We start from the raw sequence: 19900 nt of genomic DNA on the forward strand, positions 1-19900 counted from the left end.
GAATCAAAAAGGTTTTCTGGCAATTGTCAGTGAACAAAATTCCCAAACTACAAGCGTACTTGGGTGGTAAGGTGCAGCATAGCATTTTAGCCTAAGTCCAAGATGTTTATAACACATGAGATTATTCAGCAACGCCTTGACAGGGATGACTAATGAGGCCAAAGAGTTCTTTTGGGGTCTCCCCACGTAGATTTAAATCCTGAGAGTAATGGCTTCTTCTGCTCAAGTGTGTGATGGGATTTTGTTTACTTTGCCAGTGCCCCATTTTTAAGCCTATGGCTTTTGATTTCTTTCGATCGATCGATCGATCTTTGCAAAGTAAATAAGTATTCAACTGCGGACTCTTGATTGACATTGCCATCCCTCTGAACTTTAGAAGCATGCGCTTTGGCCTCAAAACTCCTCCTACTTTTGGCGGCAGGAAAAAAAGGCTACAACCCATACACACGCACAAGAAAAGGTTCCGATGGCGCTGTGTTACGTTATAGAAGAAACGTTTAAATAAGCTCTATTTTCAGAATCAAAAAGGTTTTCTGGCAATTGTCAGTGAACAAAATTCCCAAACTACAAGCGTACTTGGGTGGTAAGGTGCAGCATAGCATTTTAGCCTAAGTCCAAGATGTTTATAACACATGAGATTATTCAGCAACGCCTTGACAGGGATGACTAATGAGGCCAAAGAGTTCTTTTGGGGTCTCCCCACGTAGATTTAAATCCTGAGAGTAATGGCTTCTTCTGCTCAAGTGTGTGATGGGATTTTGTTTACTTTGCCAGTGCCCCATTTTTAAGCCTATGGCTTTTGATTTCTTTCGATCGATCGATCGATCGATCTTTGCAAAGTAAATAAGTATTCAACTGCGGACTCTTGATTGACATTGCCATCCCTCTGAACTTTAGAAGCATGCGCTTTGGCCTCAAAACTCCTCCTACTTTTGGCGGCAGGAAAAAAAGGCTACAACCCATACACACGCACAAGAAAAGGTTCCGATGGCGCTGTGTTACGTTATAGAAGAAACGTTTAAATAAGCTCTATTTTCAGAATCAAAAAGGTTTTCTGGCAATTGTCAGTGAACAAAATTCCCAAACTACAAGCGTACTTGGGTGGTAAGGTGCAGCATAGCATTTTAGCCTAAGTCCAAGATGTTTATAACACATGAGATTATTCAGCAACGCCTTGACAGGGATGACTAATGAGGCCAAAGAGTTCTTTTGGGGTCTCCCCACGTAGATTTAAATCCTGAGAGTAATGGCTTCTTCTGCTCAAGTGTGTGATGGGATTTTGTTTACTTTGCCAGTGCCCCATTTTTAAGCCTATGGCTTTTGATTTCTTTCGATCGATCGATCGATCTTTGCAAAGTAAATAAGTATTCAACTGCGGACTCTTGATTGACATTGCCATCCCTCTGAACTTTAGAAGCATGCGCTTTGGCCTCAAAACTCCTCCTACTTTTGGCGGCAGGAAAAAAAGGCTACAACCCATACACACGCACAAGAAAAGGTTCCGATGGCGCTGTGTTACGTTATAGAAGAAACGTTTAAATAAGCTCTATTTTCAGAATCAAAAAGGTTTTCTGGCAATTGTCAGTGAACAAAATTCCCAAACTACAAGCGTACTTGGGTGGTAAGGTGCAGCATAGCATTTTAGCCTAAGTCCAAGATGTTTATAACACATGAGATTATTCAGCAACGCCTTGACAGGGATGACTAATGAGGCCAAAGAGTTCTTTTGGGGTCTCCCCACGTAGATTTAAATCCTGAGAGTAATGGCTTCTTCTGCTCAAGTGTGTGATGGGATTTTGTTTACTTTGCCAGTGCCCCATTTTTAAGCCTATGGCTTTTGATTTCTTTCGATCGATCGATCGATCGATCTTTGCAAAGTAAATAAGTATTCAACTGCGGACTCTTGATTGACATTGCCATCCCTCTGAACTTTAGAAGCATGCGCTTTGGCCTCAAAACTCCTCCTACTTTTGGCGGCAGGAAAAAAAGGCTACAACCCATACACACGCACAAGAAAAGGTTCCGATGGCGCTGTGTTACGTTATAGAAGAAACGTTTAAATAAGCTCTATTTTCAGAATCAAAAAGGTTTTCTGGCAATTGTCAGTGAACAAAATTCCCAAACTACAAGCGTACTTGGGTGGTAAGGTGCAGCATAGCATTTTAGCCTAAGTCCAAGATGTTTATAACACATGAGATTATTCAGCAACGCCTTGACAGGGATGACTAATGAGGCCAAAGAGTTCTTTTGGGGTCTCCCCACGTAGATTTAAATCCTGAGAGTAATGGCTTCTTCTGCTCAAGTGTGTGATGGGATTTTGTTTACTTTGCCAGTGCCCCATTTTTAAGCCTATGGCTTTTGATTTCTTTCGATCGATCGATCGATCGATCTTTGCAAAGTAAATAAGTATTCAACTGCGGACTCTTGATTGACATTGCCATCCCTCTGAACTTTAGAAGCATGCGCTTTGGCCTCAAAACTCCTCCTACTTTTGGCGGCAGGAAAAAAAGGCTACAACCCATACACACGCACAAGAAAAGGTTCCGATGGCGCTGTGTTACGTTATAGAAGAAACGTTTAAATAAGCTCTATTTTCAGAATCAAAAAGGTTTTCTGGCAATTGTCAGTGAACAAAATTCCCAAACTACAAGCGTACTTGGGTGGTAAGGTTCAGCATAGCATTTTAGCCTAAGTCCAAGATGTTTATAACACATGAGATTATTCAGCAACGCCTTGACAGGGATGACTATAATGAGGCCAAAGAGTTCTTTTGGGGTCTCCCCACGTAGATTTAAATCCTGAGAGTAATGGCTTCTTCTGCTCAAGTGTGTGATGGGATTTTGTTTACTTTGCCAGTGCCCCATTTTTAAGCCTATGGCTTTTGATTTCTTTCGATCGATCGATCGATCTTTGCAAAGTAAATAAGTATTCAACTGCGGACTCTTGATTGACATTGCCATCCCTCTGAACTTTAGAAGCATGCGCTTTGGCCTCAAAACTCCTCCTACTTTTGGCGGCAGGAAAAAAAGGCTACAACCCATACACACGCACAAGAAAAGGTTCCGATGGCGCTGTGTTACGTTATAGAAGAAACGTTTAAATAAGCTCTATTTTCAGAATCAAAAAGGTTTTCTGGCAATTGTCAGTGAACAAAATTCCCAAACTACAAGCGTACTTGGGTGGTAAGGTGCAGCATAGCATTTTGGCCTAAGTCCAAGATGTTTATAACACATGAGATTATTCAGCAACGCCTTGACAGGGATGACTAATGAGGCCAAAGAGTTCTTTTGGGGTCTCCCCACGTAGATTTAAATCCTGAGAGTAATGGCTTCTTCTGCTCAAGTGTGTGATGGGATTTTGTTTACTTTGCCAGTGCCCCATTTTTAAGCCTATGGCTTTTGATTTCTTTCGATCGATCGATCGATCGATCTTTGCAAAGTAAATAAGTATTCAACTGCGGACTCTTGATTGACATTGCCATCCCTCTGAACTTTAGAAGCATGCGCTTTGGCCTCAAAACTCCTCCTACTTTTGGCGGCAGGAAAAAAAGGCTACAACCCATACACACGCACAAGAAAAGGTTCCGATGGCGCTGTGTTACGTTATAGAAGAAACGTTTAAATAAGCTCTATTTTCAGAATCAAAAAGGTTTTCTGGCAATTGTCAGTGAACAAAATTCCCAAACTACAAGCGTACTTGGGTGGTAAGGTGCAGCATAGCATTTTAGCCTAAGTCCAAGATGTTTATAACACATGAGATTATTCAGCAACGCCTTGACAGGGATGACTAATGAGGCCAAAGAGTTCTTTTGGGGTCTCCCCACCTAGATTTAAATCCTGAGAGTAATGGCTTCTTCTGCTCAAGTGTGTGATGGGATTTTGTTTACTTTGCCAGTGCCCCATTTTTAAGCCTATGGCTTTTGATTTCTTTCGATCGATCGATCAATCTTTGCAAAGTAAATAAGTATTCAACTGCGGACTCTTGATTGACATTGCCATCCCTCTGAACTTTAGAAGCATGCGCTTTGGCCTCAAAACTCCTCCTACTTTTGGCGGCAGGAAAAAAAGGCTACAACCCATACACACGCACAAGAAAAGGTTCCGATGGCGCTGTGTTACGTTATAGAAGAAACGTTTAAATAAGCTCTATTTTCAGAATCAAAAAGGTTTTCTGGCAATTGTCAGTGAACAAAATTCCCAAACTACAAGCGTACTTGGGTGGTAAGGTGCAGCATAGCATTTTAGCCTAAGTCCAAGATGTTTATAACACATGAGATTATTCAGCAACGCCTTGACAGGGATGACTAATGAGGCCAAAGAGTTCTTTTGGGGTCTCCCCACGTAGATTTAAATCCTGAGAGTAATGGCTTCTTCTGCTCAAGTGTGTGATGGGATTTTGTTTACTTTGCCAGTGCCCCATTTTTAAGCCTATGGCTTTTGATTTCTTTCGATCGATCGATCGATCGATCTTTGCAAAGTAAATAAGTATTCAACTGCGGACTCTTGATTGACATTGCCATCCCTCTGAACTTTAGAAGCATGCGCTTTGGCCTCAAAACTCCTCCTACTTTTGGCGGCAGGAAAAAAAGGCTACAACCCATACACACGCACAAGAAAAGGTTCCGATGGCGCTGTGTTACGTTATAGAAGAAACGTTTAAATAAGCTCTATTTTCAGAATCAAAAAGGTTTTCTGGCAATTGTCAGTGAACAAAATTCCCAAACTACAAGCGTACTTGGGTGGTAAGGTGCAGCATAGCATTTTAGCCTAAGTCCAAGATGTTTATAACACATGAGATTATTCAGCAACGCCTTGACAGGGATGACTAATGAGGCCAAAGAGTTCTTTTGGGGTCTCCCCACGTAGATTTAAATCCTGAGAGTAATGGCTTCTTCTGCTCAAGTGTGTGATGGGATTTTGTTTACTTTGCCAGTGCCCCATTTTTAAGCCTATGGCTTTTGATTTCTTTCGATCGATCGATCGATCTTTGCAAAGTAAATAAGTATTCAACTGCGGACTCTTGATTGATATTGCCATCCCTCTGAACTTTAGAAGCATGCGCTTTGGCCTCAAAACTCCTCCTACTTTTGGCGGCAGGAAAAAAAGGCTACAACCCATACACACGCACAAGAAAAGGTTCCGATGGCGCTGTGTTACGTTATAGAAGAAACGTTTAAATAAGCTCTATTTTCAGAATCAAAAAGGTTTTCTGGCAATTGTCAGTGAACAAAATTCCCAAACTACAAGCGTACTTGGGTGGTAAGGTGCAGCATAGCATTTTAGCCTAAGTCCAAGATGTTTATAACACATGAGATTATTCAGCAACGCCTTGACAGGGATGACTAATGAGGCCAAAGAGTTCTTTTGGGGTCTCCCCACGTAGATTTAAATCCTGAGAGTAATGGCTTCTTCTGCTCAAGTGTGTGATGGGATTTTGTTTACTTTGCCAGTGCCCCATTTTTAAGCCTATGGCTTTTGATTTCTTTCGATCGATCGATCGATCGATCTTTGCAAAGTAAATAAGTATTCAACTGCGGACTCTTGATTGACATTGCCATCCCTCTGAACTTTAGAAGCATGCACTTTGGCCTCAAAACTCCTCCTACTTTTGGCGGCAGGAAAAAAAGGCTACAACCCATACACACGCACAAGAAAAGGTTCCGATGGCTCTGTGTTACGTTATAGAAGAAACGTTTAAATAAGCTCTATTTTCAGAATCAAAAAGGTTTTCTGGCAATTTTCAGTGAACAAAATTCCCAAACTACAAGCGTACTTGGGTGGTAAGGTGCAGCATAGCATTTTAGCCTAAGTCCAAGATGTTTATAACACATGAGATTATTCAGCAACGCCTTGACAGGGATGACTAATGAGGCCAAAGAGTTCTTTTGGGGTCTCCCCACGTAGATTTAAATCCTGAGAGTAATGGCTTCTTCTGCTCAAGTGTGTGATGGGATTTTGTTTACTTTGCCAGTGCCCCATTTTTAAGCCTATGGCTTTTGATTTCTTTCGATCGATCGATCGATCTTTGCAAAGTAAATAAGTATTCAACTGCGGACTCTTGATTGACATTGCCATCCCTCTGAACTTTAGAAGCATGCGCTTTGGCCTCAAAACTCCTCCTACTTTTGGCGGCAGGAAAAAAAGGCTACAACCCATACACACGCACAAGAAAAGGTTCCCGTAAGCAGCTAATGAGTTGTTGTGGCCGAGTGGTTAAGGCGATGGACTAGAAATCCATTGGGAATTTCCCGCGCAGGTTCGAATCCTGCCAACAACGTGGTTCATGTTGTTCCCGTACGGGCCCCTGCTGGCAGGCCATTTGGCGGAAGTAAAGAATCCCTGGTTGGCTTTTGACCAGGGCCAGATTTAGAATATGTATTTTATGAAAGCTAAACTCAAACGGAAGCGCTGCCGACAGACATCACACAGCCCTGCTCTTGACGTTCGGCATGAGAACTTGCAGCGGTGGAATTTGAACCCACGCCTCCGAAGAGACTGGAGCATAAATCCTGCGCCTTAGACCACTCGGCCACGCTACCTGTTGCTCAGTTGGACAAGAAATGCGACCAGCGAAACCGTGCAAAAAAAGGCGTTTCTATGATAGTAATTATCTTCAAACCATGTTCCGTGTGCATGGAACTTTAGATATCAATTACAGGCGCCGATTTGCGACACGGCACTGCGAAAGCATGTGTCCTTGCGATTGGTGGTATAGTGGTAAGCATAGCTGCCTTCCAAGCAGTTGACCCGGGATCGATTCTCCGCCATTGCATGCTGTACTTTTGACTTATACTTGTGTATATGCAGTTTCATTCACAACTAAAGCTCTCAGAGGGCAATGGCCAAACTGTCAAACAGTTGAGTATTAGAGCATTTGAACTAATCCTCTTGGCAGATCGCATGATTGCGGAGTGACAGGTATGAAACAGCCCCATAACATGAATTAGTGAATGCTGTTCACCCACTATAACAAGAATCAACAAAGTACATGACGCTGACGTGAAGTTGAACACGCAACTTTCTGATCTGGAGTCAGACGCGCTACCGTTGCGCCACAGAGGCAGCCCGAGTGGTCCGGTCCGATGGCGCTGTGTTACGTTATAGAAGAAACGCTCAAATAAGCTCTATTTTCAGAATCAAAAAGGTTTTCTGGCAATTGTCAGTGAACAAAATTCCCAAACTTCAAGCGTACTTGGGTGGTAAGGTGCTGGATAGCATTTTAGCCTAAGTCCAAGATGTTTATAACACATGAGATTATTCAGCAACGCCTTGACAGGGATGACTAATGAGGCCAAAGAGTTCTTTTTGGGTCTCCCCACGTAGATTTAAATCCTGAGAGTAATGGCTTCTTCTGCTCAAGTGTGTGATGGGATTTTGTTTACTTTGCCAGTGCCCCATTTTTAAGCCTATGGCTTTTGATTTCTTTCGATCGATCGATTGATCGATCTTTGCAAAGTAAATAAGTATTCAACTGCGGACTCTTGATTGACATTGCCATCCCTCTGAACTTTAGAAGCATGCGCTTTGGCCTCAAAACTCCTCCTACTTTTGGCGGCAGGAAAAAAAGGCTACAACCCATACACACGCACAAGAAAAGGTTCCGATGGCGCTGTGTTACGTTATAGAAGAAACGTTTAAATAAGCTCTATTTTCAGAATCAAAAAGGTTTTCTGGCAATTGTCAGTGAACAAAATTCCCAAACTACAAGCGTACTTGGGTGGTAAGGTGCAGCATAGCATTTTAGCCTAAGTCCAAGATGTTTATAACACATGAGATTATTCAGCAACGCCTTGACAGGGATGACTAATGAGGCCAAAGAGTTCTTTTGGGGTCTCCCCACGTAGATTTAAATCCTGAGAGTAATGGCTTCTTCTGCTCAAGTGTGTGATGGGATTTTGTTTACTTTGCCAGTGCCCCATTTTTAAGCCTATGGCTTTTGATTTCTTTCGATCGATCGATCGATCGATCTTTGCAAAGTAAATAAGTATTCAACTGCGGACTCTTGATTGACATTGCCATCCCTCTGAACTTTAGAAGCATGCTCTTTGGCCTCAAAACTCCTCCTACTTTTGGCGGCAGGAAAAAAAGGCTACAACCCATACACACGCACAAGAAAAGGTTCCGATGGCGCTGTGTTACGTTATAGAAGAATTGTTTAAATAAGCTCTATTTTCAGAATCAAAAAGGTTTTCTGGCAATTGTCAGTGAACAAAATTCCCAAACTACAAGCGTACTTGGGTGGTAAGGTGCAGCATAGCATTTTAGCCTAAGTCCAAGATGTTTATAACACATGAGATTATTCAGCAACGCCTTGACAGGGATGACTAATGAGGCCAAAGAGTTCTTTTGGGGTCTCCCCACGTAGATTTAAATCCTGAGAGTAATGGCTTCTTCTGCTCAAGTGTGTGATGGGATTTTGTTTACTTTGCCAGTGCCCCATTTTTAAGCCTATGGCTTTTGATTTCTTTCGATCGATTGATCGATCTTTGCAAAGTAAATAAGTATTCAACTGCGGACTCTTGATTGACATTGCCATCCCTCTGAACTTTAGAAGCATGCGCTTTGGCCTCAAAACTCCTCCTACTTTTGGCGGCAGGAAAAAAAGGCTACAACCCATACACACGCACAAGAAAAGGTTCCGATGGCGCTGTGTTACGTTATAGAAGAAACGTTTAAATAAGCTCTATTTTCAGAATCAAAAAGGTTTTCTGGCAATTGTCAGTGAACAAAATTCCCAAACTACAAGCGTACTTGGGTGGTAAGGTGCAGCATAGCATTTTAGCCTAAGTCCAAGATGTTTATAACACATGAGATTATTCAGCAACGCCTTGACAGGGATGACTAATGAGGCCAAAGAGTTCTTTTGGAGTCTCCCCACGTAGATTTAAATCCTGAGAGTAATGGCTTCTTCTGCTCAAGTGTGTGATGGGATTTTGTTTACTTTGCCAGTGCCCCATTTTTAAGCCTATGGCTTTTGATTTCTTTCGATCGATCGATCGATCTTTGCAAAGTAAATAAGTATTCAACTGCGGACTCTTGATTGACATTGCCATCCCTCTGAACTTTAGAAGCATGCGCTTTGGCCTCAAAACTCCTCCTACTTTTGGCGGCAGGAAAAAAAGGCTACAACCCATACACACGCACAAGAAAAGGTTCCGATGGCGCTGTGTTACGTTATAGAAGAAACGTTCAAATAAGCTCTATTTTCAGAATCAAAAAGGTTTTCTGGCAATTGTCAGTGAACAAAATTCCCAAACTACAAGTGTACTTGGGTGGTAAGGTGCAGCATAGCATTTTAGCCTAAGTCCAAGATGTTTATAACACATGAGATTATTCAGCAACGCCTTGACAGGGATGACTAATGAGGCCAAAGAGTTCTTTTGGGGTCTCCCCACGTAGATTTAAATCCTGAGAGTAATGGCTTCTTCTGCTCAAGTGTGTGATGGGATTTTGTTTACTTTGCCAGTGCCCCATTTTTAAGCCTATGGCTTTTGATTTCTTTCGATCGATCGATCGATCGATCTTTGCAAAGTAAATAAGTATTCAACTGCGGACTCTTGATTGACATTGCCATCCCTCTGAACTTTAGAAGCATGCGCTTTGGCCTCAAAACTCCTCCTACTTTTGGCGGCAGGAAAAAAAGGCTACAACCCATACACACGCACAAGAAAAGGTTCCGATGGCGCTGTGTTACGTTATAGAAGAAACGTTTAAATAAGCTCTATTTTCAGAATCAAAAAGGTTTTCTGGCAATTGTCAGTGAACAAAATTCCCAAACTACAAGCGTACTTGGGTGGTAAGGTGCAGCATAGCATTTTAGCCTAAGTCCAAGATGTTTATAACACATGAGATTATTCAGCAACGCCTTGACAGGGATGACTAATGAGGCCAAAGAGTTCTTTTGGGGTCTCCCCACGTAGATTTAAATCCTGAGAGTAATGGCTTCTTCTGCTCAAGTGTGTGATGGGATTTTGTTTACTTTGCCAGTGCCCCATTTTTAAGCCTATGGCTTTTGATTTCTTTCGATCGATCGATCGATCGATCTTTGCAAAGTAAATAAGTATTCAACTGCGGACTCTTGATTGACATTGCCATCCCTCTGAACTTTAGAAGCATGCGCTTTGGCCTCAAAACTCCTCCTACTTTTGGCGGCAGGAAAAAAAGGCTACAACCCATACACACGCACAAGAAAAGGTTCCGATGGCGCTGTGTTACGTTATAGAAGAAACGTTTAAATAAGCTCTATTTTCAGAATCAAAAAGGTTTTCTGGCAATTGTCAGTGAACAAAATTCCCAAACTACAAGCGTACTTGGGTGGTAAGGTGCAGCATAGCATTTTAGCCTAAGTCCAAGATGTTTATAACACATGAGATTATTCAGCAACGCCTTGACAGGGATGACTAATGAGGCCAAAGAGTTCTTTTGGGGTCTCCCCACGTAGATTTAAATCCTGAGAGTAATGGCTTCTTCTGCTCAAGTGTGTGATGGGATTTTGTTTACTTTGCCAGTGCCCCATTTTTAAGCCTATGGCTTTTGATTTCTTTCGATCGATCGATCGATCTTTGCAAAGTAAATAAGTATTCAACTGCGGACTCTTGATTGACATTGCCATCCCTCTGAACTTTAGAAGCATGCGCTTTGGCCTCAAAACTCCTCCTACTTTTGGCGGCAGGAAAAAAAGGCTACAACCCATACACACGCACAAGAAAAGGTTCCGATGGCGCTGTGTTACGTTATAGAAGAAACGTTTAAATAAGCTCTATTTTCAGAATCAAAAAGGTTTTCTGGCAATTGTCAGTGAACAAAATTCCCAAACTACAAGCGTACTTGGGTGGTAAGGTGCAGCATAGCATTTTAGCCTAAGTCCAAGATGTTTATAACACATGAGATTATTCAGCAACGCCTTGACAGGGATGACTAATGAGGCCAAAGAGTTCTTTTGGGGTCTCCCCACCTAGATTTAAATCCTGAGAGTAATGGCTTCTTCTGCTCAAGTGTGTGATGGGATTTTGTTTACTTTGCCAGTGCCCCATTTTTAAGCCTATGGCTTTTGATTTCTTTCGATCGATCGATCGATCGATCTTTGCAAAGTAAATAAGTATTCAACTGCGGACTCTTGATTGACATTGCCATCCCTCTGAACTTTAGAAGCATGCGCTTTGGCCTCAAAACTCCTCCTACTTTTGGCGGCAGGAAAAAAAGGCTACAACCCATACACACGCACAAGAAAAGGTTCCGATGGCGCTGTGTTACGTTATAGAAGAAACGTTTAAATAAGCTCTATTTTCAGAATCAAAAAGGTTTTCTGGCAATTGTCAGTGAACAAAATTCCCAAACTACAAGCGTACTTGGGTGGTAAGGTGCAGCATAGCATTTTAGCCTAAGTCCAAGATGTTTATAACACATGAGATTATTCAGCAACGCCTTGACAGGGATGACTATAATGAGGCCAAAGAGTTCTTTTGGGGTCTCCCCACGTAGATTTAAATCCTGAGAGTAATGGCTTCTTCTGCTCAAGTGTGTGATGGGATTTTGTTTACTTTGCCAGTGCCCCATTTTTAAGCCTATGGCTTTTGATTTCTTTCGATCGATCGATCGATCGATCTTTGCAAAGTAAATAAGTATTCAACTGCGGACTCTTGATTGACATTGCCATCCCTCTGAACTTTAGAAGCATGCGCTTTGGCCTCAAAACTCCTCCTACTTTTGGCGGCAGGAAAAAAAGGCTACAACCCATACACACGCACAAGAAAAGGTTCCGATGGCGCTGTGTTACGTTATAGAAGAAACGTTTAAATAAGCTCTATTTTCAGAATCAAAAAGGTTTTCTGGCAATTGTCAGTGAACAAAATTCCCAAACTACAAGCGTACTTGGGTGGTAAGGTGCAGCATAGCATTTTGGCCTAAGTCCAAGATGTTTATAACACATGAGATTATTCAGCAACGCCTTGACAGGGATGACTAATGAGGCCAAAGAGTTCTTTTGGGGTCTCCCCACGTAGATTTAAATCCTGAGAGTAATGGCTTCTTCTGCTCAAGTGTGTGATGGGATTTTGTTTACTTTGCCAGTGCCCCATTTTTAAGCCTATGGCTTTTGATTTCTTTCGATCGATCGATCGATCGATCTTTGCAAAGTAAATAAGTATTCAACTGCGGACTCTTGATTGACATTGCCATCCCTCTGAACTTTAGAAGCATGCGCTTTGGCCTCAAAACTCCTCCTACTTTTGGCGGCAGGAAAAAAAGGCTACAACCCATACACACGCACAAGAAAAGGTTCCGATGGCGCTGTGTTACGTTATAGAAGAAACGTTTAAATAAGCTCTATTTTCAGAATCAAAAAGGTTTTCTGGCAATTGTCAGTGAACAAAATTCCCAAACTACAAGCGTACTTGGGTGGTAAGGTGCAGCATAGCATTTTAGCCTAAGTCCAAGATGTTTATAACACATGAGATTATTCAGCAACGCCTTGACAGGGATGACTAATGAGGCCAAAGAGTTCTTTTGGGGTCTCCCCACCTAGATTTAAATCCTGAGAGTAATGGCTTCTTCTGCTCAAGTGTGTGATGGGATTTTGTTTACTTTGCCAGTGCCCCATTTTTAAGCCTATGGCTTTTGATTTCTTTCGATCGATCGATCGATCGATCTTTGCAAAGTAAATAAGTATTCAACTGCGGACTCTTGATTGACATTGCCATCCCTCTGAACTTTAGAAGCATGCGCTTTGGCCTCAAAACTCCTCCTACTTTTGGCGGCAGGAAAAAAAGGCTACAACCCATACAAACGCACAAGAAAAGGTTCCGATGGCGCTGTGTTACGTTATAGAAGAAACGTTTAAATAAGCTCTATTTTCAGAATCAAAAAGGTTTTCTGGCAATTGTCAGTGAACAAAATTCCCAAACTACAAGCGTACTTGGGTGGTAAGGTGCAGCATAGCATTTTAGCCTAAGTCCAAGATGTTTATAACACATGAGATTATTCAGCAACGCCTTGACAGGGATGACTAATGAGGCCAAAGAGTTCTTTTGGGGTCTCCCCACGTAGATTTAAATCCTGAGAGTAATGGCTTCTTCTGCTCAAGTGTGTGATGGGATTTTGTTTACTTTGCCAGTGCCCCATTTTTAAGCCTATGGCTTTTGATTTCTTTCGATCGATCGATCGATCTTTGCAAAGTAAATAAGTATTCAACTGCGGACTCTTGATTGACATTGCCATCCCTCTGAACTTTAGAAGCATGCGCTTTGGCCTCAAAACTCCTCCTACTTTTGGCGGCAGGAAAAAAAGGCTACAACCCATACACACGCACAAGAAAAGGTTCCGATGGCGCTGTGTTACGTTATAGAAGAAACGTTTAAATAAGCTCTATTTTCAGAATCAAAAAGGTTTTCTGGCAATTGTCAGTGAACAAAATTCCCAAACTACAAGCGTACTTGGGTGGTAAGGTGCAGCATAGCATTTTAGCCTAAGTCCAAGATGTTTATAACACATGAGATTATTCAGCAACGCCTTGACAGGGATGACTAATGAGGCCAAAGAGTTCTTTTGGGGTCTCTCCACGTAGATTTAAATCCTGAGAGTAATGGCTTCTTCTGCTCAAGTGTGTGATGGGATTTTGTTTACTTTGCCAGTGCCCCATTTTTAAGCCTATGGCTTTTGATTTCTTTCGATCGATCGATCGATCTTTGCAAAGTAAATAAGTATTCAACTGCGGACTCTTGATTGACATTGCCATCCCTCTGAACTTTAGAAGCATGCGCTTTGGCCTCAAAACTCCTCCTACTTTTGGCGGCAGGAAAAAAAGGCTACAACCCATACACACGCACAAGAAAAGGTTCCGATGGCGCTGTGTTACGTTATAGAAGAAACGTTTAAATAAGCTCTATTTTCAGAATCAAAAAGGTTTTCTGGCAATTGTCAGTGAACAAAATTCCCAAACTACAAGCGTACTTGGGTGGTAAGGTGCAGCATAGCATTTTAGCCTAAGTCCAAGATGTTTATAACACATGAGATTATTCAGCAACGCCTTGACAGGGATGACTAATGAGGCCAAAGAGTTCTTTTGGGGTCTCCCCACGTAGATTTAAATCCTGAGAGTAATGGCTTCTTCTGCTCAAGTGTGTGATGGGATTTTGTTTACTTTGCCAGTGCCCCATTTTTAAGCCTATGGCTTTTGATTTCTTTCGATCGTTCGATCGATCGATCTTTGCAAAGTAAATAAGTATTCAACTGCGGACTCTTGATTGACATTGCCATCCCTCTGAACTTTAGAAGCATGCGCTTTGGCCTCAAAACTCCTCCTACTTTTGGCGGCAGGAAAAAAAGGCTACAACCCATACACACGCACAAGAAAAGGTTCCGATGGCGCTGTGTTACGTTATAGAAGAAACGTTTAAATAAGCTCTATTTTCAGAATCAAAAAGGTTTTCTGGCAATTGTCAGTGAACAAAATTCCCAAACTACAAGCGTACTTGGGTGGTAAGGTGCAGCATAGCATTTTAGCCTAAGTCCAAGATGTTTATAACACATGAGATTATTCAGCAACGCCTTGACAGGGATGACTAATGAGGCCAAAGAGTTCTTTTGGGGTCTCCCCACGTAGATTTAAATCCTGAGAGTAATGGCTTCTTCTGCTCAAGTGTGTGATGGGATTTTGTTTACTTTGCCAGTGCCCCATTTTTAAGCCTATGGCTTTTGATTTCTTTCGATCGATCGATCGATCTTTGCAAAGTAAATAAGTATTCAACTGCGGACTCTTGATTGATATTGCCATCCCTCTGAACTTTAGAAGCATGCGCTTTGGCCTCAAAACTCCTCCTACTTTTGGCGGCAGGAAAAAAAGGCTACAACCCATACACACGCACAAGAAAAGGTTCCGATGGCGCTGTGTTACGTTATAGAAGAAACGTTTAAATAAGCTCTATTTTCAGAATCAAAAAGGTTTTCTGGCAATTGTCAGTGAACAAAATTCCCAAACTACAAGCGTACTTGGGTGGTAAGGTGCAGCATAGCATTTTAGCCTAAGTCCAAGATGTTTATAACACATGAGATTATTCAGCAACGCCTTGACAGGGATGACTAATGAGGCCAAAGAGTTCTTTTGGGGTCTCCCCACGTAGATTTAAATCCTGAGAGTAATGGCTTCTTCTGCTCAAGTGTGTGATGGGATTTTGTTTACTTTGCCAGTGCCCCATTTTTAAGCCTATGGCTTTTGATTTCTTTCGATCGATCGATCGATCTTTGCAAAGTAAATAAGTATTCAACTGCGGACTCTTGATTGACATTGCCATCCCTCTGAACTTTAGAAGCATGCACTTTGGCCTCAAAACTCCTCCTACTTTTGGCGGCAGGAAAAAAAGGCTACAACCCATACACACGCACAAGAAAAGGTTCCGATGGCTCTGTGTTACGTTATAGAAGAAACGTTTAAATAAGCTCTATTTTCAGAATCAAAAAGGTTTTCTGGCAATTTTCAGTGAACAAAATTCCCAAACTACAAGCGTACTTGGGTGGTAAGGTGCAGCATAGCATTTTAGCCTAAGTCCAAGATGTTTATAACACATGAGATTATTCAGCAACGCCTTGACAGGGATGACTAATGAGGCCAAAGAGTTCTTTTGGGGTCTCCCCACGTAGATTTAAATCCTGAGAGTAATGGCTTCTTCTGCTCAAGTGTGTGATGGGATTTTGTTTACTTTGCCAGTGCCCCATTTTTAAGCCTATGGCTTTTGATTTCTTTCGATCGATCGATCGATCTTTGCAAAGTAAATAAGTATTCAACTGCGGACTCTTGATTGACATTGCCATCCCTCTGAACTTTAGAAGCATGCGCTTTGGCCTCAAAACTCCTCCTACTTTTGGCGGCAGGAAAAAAAGGCTACAACCCATACACACGCACAAGAAAAGGTTCCCGTAAGCAGCTAATGAGTTGTTGTGGCCGAGTGGTTAAGGCGATGGACTAGAAATCCATTGGGAATTTCCCGCGCAGGTTCGAATCCTGCCAACAACGTGGTTCATGTTGTTCCCGTACGGGCCCCTGCTGGCAGGCCATTTGGCGGAAGTAAAGAATCCCTGGTTGGCTTTTGACCAGGGCCAGATTTAGAATATGTATTTTATGAAAGCTAAACTCAAACGGAAGCGCTGCCGACAGACATCACACAGCCCTGCTCTTGACGTTCGGCATGAGAACTTGCAGCGGTGGAATTTGAACCCACGCCTCCGAAGAGACTGGAGCATAAATCCTGCGCCTTAGACCACTCGGCCACGCTACCTGTTGCTCAGTTGGACAAGAAATGCGACCAGTGAAACCGTGCAAAAAAAGGCGTTTCTATGATAGTAATTATCTTCAAACCATGTTCCGTGTGCATGGAACTTTAGATATCAATTACAGGCGCCGATTTGCGACACGGCACTGCGAAAGCATGTGTCCTTGCGATTGGTGGTATAGTGGTAAGCATAGCTGCCTTCCAAGCAGTTGACCCGGGATCGATTCTCCGCCATTGCATGCTGTACTTTTGACTTATACTTGTGTATATGCAGTTTCATTCACAACTAAAGCTCTCAGAGGGCAATGGCCAAACTGTCAAACAGTTGAGTATTAGAGCATTTGAACTAATCCTCTTGGCAGATCGCATGATTGCGGAGTGACAGGTATGAAACAGCCCCATAACATGAATTAGTGAATGCTGTTCACCCACTATAACAAGAATCAACAAAGTACATGACGCTGACGTGAAGTTGAACACGCAACTTTCTGATCTGGAGTCAGACGCGCTACCGTTGCGCCACAGAGGCAGCCCGAGTGGTCCGGTCCGATGGCGCTGTGTTACGTTATAGAAGAAACGCTCAAATAAGCTCTATTTTCAGAATCAAAAAGGTTTTCTGGCAATTGTCAGTGAACAAAATTCCCAAACTTCAAGCGTACTTGGGTGGTAAGGTGCTGGATAGCATTTTAGCCTAAGTCCAAGATGTTTATAACACATGAGATTATTCAGCAACGCCTTGACAGGGATGACTAATGAGGCCAAAGAGTTCTTTTTGGGTCTCCCCACGTAGATTTAAATCCTGAGAGTAATGGCTTCTTCTGCTCAAGTGTGTGATGGGATTTTGTTTACTTTGCCAGTGCCCCATTTTTAAGCCTATGGCTTTTGATTTCTTTCGATCGATCGATTGATCGATCTTTGCAAAGTAAATAAGTATTCAACTGCGGACTCTTGATTGACATTGCCATCCCTCTGAACTTTAGAAGCATGCGCTTTGGCCTCAAAACTCCTCCTACTTTTGGCGGCAGGAAAAAAAGGCTACAACCCATACACACGCACAAGAAAAGGTTCCGATGGCGCTGTGTTACGTTATAGAAGAAACGTTTAAATAAGCTCTATTTTCAGAATCAAAAAGGTTTTCTGGCAATTGTCAGTGAACAAAATTCCCAAACTACAAGCGTACTTGGGTGGTAAGGTGCAGCATAGCATTTTAGCCTAAGTCCAAGATGTTTATAACACATGAGATTATTCAGCAACGCCTTGACAGGGATGACTAATGAGGCCAAAGAGTTCTTTTGGGGTCTCCCCACGTAGATTTAAATCCTGAGAGTAATGGCTTCTTCTGCTCAAGTGTGTGATGGGATTTTGTTTACTTTGCCAGTGCCCCATTTTTAAGCCTATGGCTTTTGATTTCTTTCGATCGATCGATCGATCGATCTTTGCAAAGTAAATAAGTATTCAACTGCGGACTCTTGATTGACATTGCCATCCCTCTGAACTTTAGAAGCATGCGCTTTGGCCTCAAAACTCCTCCTACTTTTGGCGGCAGGAAAAAAAGGCTACAACCCATACACACGCACAAGAAAAGGTTCCGATGGCGCTGTGTTACGTTATAGAAGAATTGTTTAAATAAGCTCTATTTTCAGAATCAAAAAGGTTTTCTGGCAATTGTCAGTGAACAAAATTCCCAAACTACAAGCGTACTTGGGTGGTAAGGTGCAGCATAGCATTTTAGCCTAAGTCCAAGATGTTTATAACACATGAGATTATTCAGCAACGCCTTGACAGGGATGACTAATGAGGCCAAAGAGTTCTTTTGGGGTCTCCCCACGTAGATTTAAATCCTGAGAGTAATGGCTTCTTCTGCTCAAGTGTGTGATGGGATTTTGTTTACTTTGCCAGTGCCCCATTTTTAAGCCTATGGCTTTTGATTTCTTTCGATCGATTGATCGATCTTTGCAAAGTAAATAAGTATTCAACTGCGGACTCTTGATTGACATTGCCATCCCTCTGAACTTTAGAAGCATGCGCTTTGGCCTCAAAACTCCTCCTACTTTTGGCGGCAGGAAAAAAAGGCTACAACCCATACACACGCACAAGAAAAGGTTCCGATGGCGCTGTGTTACGTTATAGAAGAAACGTTTAAATAAGCTCTATTTTCAGAATCAAAAAGGTTTTCTGGCAATTGTCAGTGAACAAAATTCCCAAACTACAAGCGTACTTGGGTGGGAAGGTGCAGCATAGCATTTTAGCCTAAGTCCAAGATGTTTATAACACATGAGATTATTCAGCAACGCCTTGACAGGGATGACTAATGAGGCCAAAGAGTTCTTTTGGAGTCTCCCCACGTAGATTTAAATCCTGAGAGTAATGGCTTCTTCTGCTCAAGTGTGTGATGGGATTTTGTTTACTTTGCCAGTGCCCCATTTTTAAGCCTATGGCTTTTGATTTCTTTCGATCGATCGATCGATCTTTGCAAAGTAAATAAGTATTCAACTGCGGACTCTTGATTGACATTGCCATCCCTCTGAACTTTAGAAGCATGCGCTTTGGCCTCAAAACTCCTCCTACTTTTGGCGGCAGGAAAAAAAGGCTACAACCCATACACACGCACAAGAAAAGGTTCTGATGGCGCTGTGTTACGTTATAGAAGAAACGTTCAAATAAGCTCTATTTTCAGAATCAAAAAGGTTTTCTGGCAATTGTCAGTGAACAAAATTCCCAAACTACAAGCGTACTTGGGTGGTAAGGTGCAGCATAGCATTTTAGCCTAAGTCCAAGATGTTTATAACACATGAGATTATTCAGCAACGCCTTGACAGGGATGACTAATGAGGCCAAAGAGTTCTTTTGGGGTCTCCCCACGTAGATTTAAATCCTGAGAGTAATGGCTTCTTCTGCTCAAGTGTGTGATGGGATTTTGTTTACTTTGCCAGTGCCCCATTTTTAAGCCTATGGCTTTTGATTTCTTTCGATCGATCGATCGATCTTTGCAAAGTAAATAAGTATTCAACTGCGGACTCTTGATTGACATTGCCATCCCTCTGAACTTTAGAAGCATGCGCTTTGGCCTCAAAACTCCTCCTACTTTTGGCGGCAGGAAAAAAAGGCTACAACCCATACACACGCACAAGAAAAGGTTCCGATGGCGCTGTGTTACGTTATAGAAGAAACGTTTAAATAAGCTCTATTTTCAGAATCAAAAAGGTTTTCTGGCAATTGTCAGTGAACAAAATTCCCAAACTACAAGCGTACTTGGGTGGTAAGGTGCAGCATAGCATTTTAGCCTAAGTCCAAGATGTTTATAACACATGAGATTATTCAGCAACGCCTTGACAGGGATGACTAATGAGGCCAAAGAGTTCTTTTGGGGTCTCCCCACGTAGATTTAAATCCTGAGAGTAATGGCTTCTTCTGCTCAAGTGTGTGATGGGATTTTGTTTACTTTGCCAGTGCCCCATTTTTAAGCCTATGGCTTTTGATTTCTTTCGATCGATCGATCGATCTTTGCAAAGTAAATAAGTATTCAACTGCGGACTCTTGATTGACATTGCCATCCCTCTGAACTTTAGAAGCATGCGCTTTGGCCTCAAAACTCCTCCTACTTTTGGCGGCAGGAAAAAAAGGCTACAACCCATACAC

General features: G+C 42.2%; 2 non-coding genes across 2 annotated transcripts; both read left to right on the forward strand.

Annotated features, from left to right (window-relative positions):
* The first annotated feature begins 6194 nt into the window (after nt 1-6194).
* On the forward strand, nt 6195-6276 carry trnas-aga (transfer RNA serine (anticodon AGA)). The gene has a single exon. It is a non-coding gene; the product is annotated as a tRNA-Ser (tRNA).
* Nucleotides 6277-15923: 9647 nt separating this feature from the next.
* Nucleotides 15924-16005, forward strand: trnas-aga (transfer RNA serine (anticodon AGA)). Its single transcript has one exon. It is a non-coding gene; the product is annotated as a tRNA-Ser (tRNA).
* The last annotated feature ends 3895 nt before the right edge of the window (nt 16006-19900 follow it).

This window comes from Eucyclogobius newberryi, unplaced genomic scaffold (genome assembly GCF_026437365.1).
Source record: "Eucyclogobius newberryi isolate DKJ021-1_F unplaced genomic scaffold, fEucNew1.0.hap1 SCAF_36, whole genome shotgun sequence".
NCBI lineage: Eukaryota > Metazoa > Chordata > Actinopteri > Gobiiformes > Gobiidae > Eucyclogobius > Eucyclogobius newberryi.